A 6,000-nucleotide genomic window follows, 5' to 3' on the forward strand; every position below is an offset into this window, starting at 1 on the left:
TAGATAATTTACTGACAAACCCAAACATGACTTTGATAGGCCAATGTTAAGTTCAAATAGCAAAAAAATCCAGACACCTTCTGTTAAGGTCATTGTATAGCTTATCATCTAAGTACACTCTATCTCAACCTAGAGGTCTCCTAGCATTCTTCCCTGCTTTCCTCTTTGTGGGTATACTTTGCTCCTGGGCACAGAGAAGGTGATTCTTGAGTCATCACGAAGAAGGGCAACAGACTGCTGACGTTATTTTTGTTCCCTCCCTGCACGTATCTCCAGGGTTTTGGATTGAAGGGCTGGTTGGGGACAAACTTCAGGGATTGCTGGATTTGATCGTGACAGTGGATAGCTGCATGGATGCACTCCAAAGGAGTTCAGAGGATCTCCCTCTGCTCATCTTGACCAGAAGGTGGTTCTCTCCCTCTGCTCTGATGAGACCTGGCCTGCAGTGCTGCGTCCAGCTTTGGAGTCCGCAGCACAGGAAAGACATGCAGCTGTTGGAGATGATCTAGAGGAGGCCACAAAAACAATCAGAGGACTGGAACACCTCTGCAATGAGGACAGACTGAGACAGTTGGGGTTGTTCAGGCTCCACAGACACTTCACTGTCCCCTTTCAGTACCTAAAAGGGCCCTATAAGAAAGATGGGGACAGACTTTTTAGCAGGATATGTTGTGACAGGACAAAGCGTGATGGTTTTAAACTAAAAGAGGGGAGATTTACATTAGATAGAAGGAAGAAATTTTTCATAATGAAGGTGGTGACACAGTGTCACAGGTTGCCCAGAGATGGGGTAGACACCCCATCATTCCATGGAATGGAATCATCCCGTGTCAGGTTGGACAGGGCTCTGAGCAACCTGATGTAGTTGAAGATGTCCTTGCTCACTGCAGGGGGTTGGAGTAGATGACCTTTAAAGGTCTCTTCCAATCCAAATAATTTTATGATTCTATGAAATATGAAGGCAAATACATTATATATGTATCCTTATTCCTTTCAGAATTATCTTTCTTACCTCAGACATTTATCTGTGAATTTTATTTTAGATTAGTACATGAGTAATTTGTCTTAATTAACTTCATTTTAGACCAAATCTGAGAATTTAAAGAAAAGTGGATCTTTTTGGTGGCTGGAGAAATCTAGTGACAGGGACTTGGTTTCAAGGTGTATAGTCTAAATCAGATTGTTATTTGTTTCAATCAGTTCTCATACTAGGATTCATCTCTCACTCAAAGGATCAGTTATGAAAGTATCATATGATGACATTGTATCATGCTGAAGCTGTGTCAATACATAAAATAGTTTATTATGTCACTGGGAGACTAGAAAAGCTCTTATATGGTGACTAAGACACTCTGTTCAGAATCTCAAGTTCTATTACTTGCTCCTATAAACAGTTGTTAATTGTATACATTGTAGGGTGACTTAAAAGGATATTTCCAAAAGGAATGAAGTTTAGAGTACTGTAGTGGGTTAATACAAGGGCTAACCTGCCTGCTCCCTCAACACAGAAATGAGGGAAAAGTAACACACTAAAACTCGGGGTCGAGATAAAGACATAAGAGTTTATTGAATAAATGAGATAACATAAATGCACAATTACCTTAGCTAATAATCTCATTAATCTAATAATACAATGTGTGATTGCCTTAGATTAGCCTGTTTGCAGAAGAAGCACAGTGAAATACAGGGGGAAAAAACCCAAAAAACAAACAAAAATAGTATAAAAGAAAACTAGCAGCTATCCCACTCCCACTTGTCTTGCCGCCACCCCTGCTGAAAAGTGACAACACTCAAAAATTTGGAACCCATAAGCAGCAACCAGAACAGGAAACCTCCCATATTGCAATCTGAACTTCAAACCTCATAATACTTTGCTCCAGACGGCACTGCCATTTTGAGGCTGGGATGACTGCAGCATGTGATGAATAACAGCAGCAGATTCAACTCATTCCATGACAGACACCCAAGAAGAATGAAGTGAAAGCTGAGAGGTGAACTCTTGAGTGATCTATGAACTATGGAAATTTCAATGACATTACAGTAAACAGTTGGGGTTTTTTTAAGGAGATATTGGTCTTTGTACATGGATATGCAAGGTAAAGAGGTTAGAGTATTGAAGTGCCTTTTACAGCTCAGACACTCAGGGAGATAACTACACTGGAATCTGAAGACAGACATAATTCTTACTAGAGATGTGCATCTGTAAGTGAGAATGTGTACAGAGAAATACGTCAGAGGATGTGCCTCATTAATCATTACAAGACAACAAGGAGATATTGATGGGACTCTAAGTAAGTATAACCAATCTGATAAAAAAATAATGTGACTGAACAGTGAAGACTTAAATAATTCTCACATTTCGATGTTCTAGAGGCTCTTAGGAGAGAAAGAAAGGGACATTATAAAAAAAATAAAAAGAGTAAATGTTGAAAACAGGAGGCATAATTTTATGTCATATTTTTTAAAAAAGAGGCATATTACTCAGCCCATTTTTTTATGTTCATCTCAACTAGATTCTGTCTTTAAATAATATGAGACACCATGCTGTAAACTATCCAACACAATACTGATATTTTAATCTGCTTTTACCTTCTAATGAACCTTATACCAATTTTGTGCCCTGTTCCAGTATTAATGTATCATTTCTTCTCACAATCTGTGTTATAAAAGATAGAAGGCTTAACTTCCCAAATGACAAAGTCCAGGTCCTAAGAAGAAAGTTAAACTAAATGGCAGGAGTTTTTGGAGTGAAATCACAATCCCAAACTGCACACGCTGATGCCTTTCTACATTATAGGCAGTGGAATACAGGCAAGCAGTCCTAATCTACTCTTGCCCAGATTAATTCTAGATTTGAAACCAGAATCTGCTCATCGAGACTGCAGTAAAATACTCAAGATAACAACCCATGCCAAGCAGAGTTCACAAACCTGTATCATTTTGCATAATGCAGTAGCATCTCTGTATATTACTGTCTCACCATGTTACTGGAACACTACTTTTAAAGCAGCCCAGAGAAGACTTGTATCCTGTGGTATTATGTAGGAAAAACACACCCTTGAATCTCTCTTCCCTAAAGAGGCCTTAGAAGCTAATTTTTAATCAGGTAATATGTTGTACATGAAGATATCTAAATCAACCACTACAAAATGACATAGAGAAGATTTACCCCATATACATTCATTCATCACTGAGCGACAGAGTGTTTGTGTGGTTTTTTTTTGTTGTTTGGTTGGTTTGGTTTGATTTGGTTTTGTTTGTGGGGTTTTTGTGTTTGTGTTTGTTGTTTGGTTTTTTTGGTGCTTGTTAGTTTTATTTTATCTTTTTTTCCTAATTCTGTCAGGGTTGAATAAGATACGTGGAATTCTACTTATACAAGTTTATAAGCACAAGGTAATACTCAGATACACAAGATAATATTCAGATCTGTCAGGATTTTGGCAAGCTTTGCAATATAATGTTCTACGTAGGGTCTTTATTGACAACAGATTGGCATAAAAACTTGCAGACTTCTAAGTCAATTAAGTGAATGTTTCCTAGGTTACTCAGTTTGGATTTGAGACCTCAGCTGGGCTATCTGTCAGCCACATTAGGTATTTGGATTTTATCCTTCTCTACTAACAAGAAATTCATTGAAGGACAACTTTTTGTACCAACTTTTCACTATAAATATCATGCCTGCGTCACAAACCTAATCATCATCTGTGTCTGCAAGCCTGGCACCTTAAGATTATAATTGAGGTTTTGTGTAGTGCTGACTATCAGAGGACTTTGCCTCCCTCCTGGCAATACAGGGAGCTTAACTGTCTACTTTAAATTATAAAACCTAATTTAGGAGTGTCTAAATAGAGATGCCATGTTGCTAGTTTTCATTCTGGTGGTGTGTCTCTCAATTCACTTTTTGCAGAAAGGATGGTTCTTTTATGGATCCCCCAATGAAATCAAGAAGGAACTGAGTAGTTGATTTGGGAAAAAACACTTGGATTTATTTTGCTTACATATGCAGGAGAAAAAGTTAGAAATATAGAGAAGGATGAAGAAATAAGCTAGGGGTAGAAAATGGAAAAAAAAGATAATTACCACTGTGGATCTGGGTGATGACGTGATTATCCAATAACAAAGGCTGAGATGTTTCTCCATGGATCCAGATGAGGCCTTGCTGCTTGAACGTTGGGGAAGCTTCAAACTCTCCCTGCTGCATTTTGTCTCAGCAAGTTCCAGCATCTGCTGGCTATCAGCATGGAGTTTGTCATCTTGTAGATACGTAAGGATTCCTCTTGAGACAATATTGTGAAGGCAAAACGTGAAGATATTAGTCCTGTTCACAGTGGGATCCAGTGTCAGCACAGAGTTTGTGGTCCTATGGGACAAAGGTGTAAAACATTTTGGGAAGGTAAACAATGTTGAGGCAATTAGAGGGAGACAAACTTAATTGCTTACAGTGTGTTAATAGTTAAAATGATTTAACTGCTTGGGAGTTGAATAAAGGAAAAGCTGTGGTACTGTTTATAGGAACCACCAAATACCTCTTTTGCTTCTATAAATGTTTCTTCTCAGATAGCCTTATATCGAGTTGGAGTCTAGAGCTTGATATTTAACAGAGAAGTTGCAGTTAAGACACAAACAGAATATTGTTATGGTAGTTTATATGCAGCATTTGCAAAGCTGTTAATTCCTTACTTCATGTCTGATGTCTCTTTTCATGCCTATAAAACAGGTTTAATGAGAAACAGAATATATTCTGTAATAAGTCCTCAAATATTCCTGTGACCATTCTTCATTAACTGAATTATAGAAACAAAAAAAAAAGAAAGGAAAAGAAAAAGAGCTGTTTGTAAACACTGAATTATTAGGATGTTTTTCCTTTAGTGGGGGACAAGTTATGTATTTTGCATTGGGAGAGACGTGTTGGTGTCAATAAAATCCCATCATCTTTTCTCTCTTACAGTGTTACATATTTAAAAACCCAGGAAGAAAGTGTGAACAAAGAGATAGAACTGCAGAATTCTTTATAGATAAAAACCACACATAAAGGGTATGTAATGTAACTTTGATTTTGAATGTAGGTTTTACTGAAGCTTAGAGATACTTGGAGTTTGGGGTTTATTTCTAATAACTTCATAATGAAGCCTGAATTCCTGCCTGTAATAGTAGTAGTAGTAGTAATAAACAGCAACAATAGTCATAGGACTAATAATAATCTGCAAGAGGTTGCTTGCCTAAGATAGTGATGTGTAACACCAACAAAGTAAGTGGAACTGTTGTCTATGTAAATGCTCAAGACTGGTCCCCTAAAAATGTCCCAAAATTACTTATTTCTTGGGATAAATTTTCCACTTTTGTATCAGTTTTTTTTAGGAAGAAAAATGAAAGAGACAGAAATCTGGATTTGACGTTTCTGGGGTCTTGAATTTCATGACTTGCAATTCTATTCTAGTGTATTCCCGGGTGGATATCTATGCATCCTCTGAATATTGATTTGAATATGGAAATAAAGAGTTTCTCTGAAGTCATTGTACTCTAATGTAAGGTGCAAGTTAACTTTCAGGGACTTAATGCTGTAGATATTTGTAAAGAATTTAAAAAAAAATCTACTTTTTTTTGCAGAAGAATGTTGTCTAGCTAAAACCCAATACCTTTGATCCTGAACTGATTCTGTTATCCTTAAGAGGGTTTGGGGTTTGACAGGATTTTCAAAATATTTAATCCTCAATAAATCAAATACAGAGTAAACATCCTAGCATTTCTGAAAGTACCTCTAGACATCTGTCTGTATGATTAAATACTTTGAGATTTTGGAGAACTGTGACAAATGAGATAAATGGCAGCCAGTCATGGTAAACAGACAAGAGGTTTGAAGAACAAATAGCTTAGAAATTCCCAGTAATCAAAAGAAAGCAAGCTCAGTTTTCTTTAACCTCGAGTTTAACACTAACAGGGTTGTAAGTGATGAAAGCTCTGATGGCAGGCACTAGAAGATACGTAGCACTGCTATGCAAG

Source organism: Indicator indicator, chromosome 1 (assembly GCF_027791375.1).
Source record: "Indicator indicator isolate 239-I01 chromosome 1, UM_Iind_1.1, whole genome shotgun sequence".
Classification (NCBI taxonomy): domain Eukaryota; kingdom Metazoa; phylum Chordata; class Aves; order Piciformes; family Indicatoridae; genus Indicator; species Indicator indicator.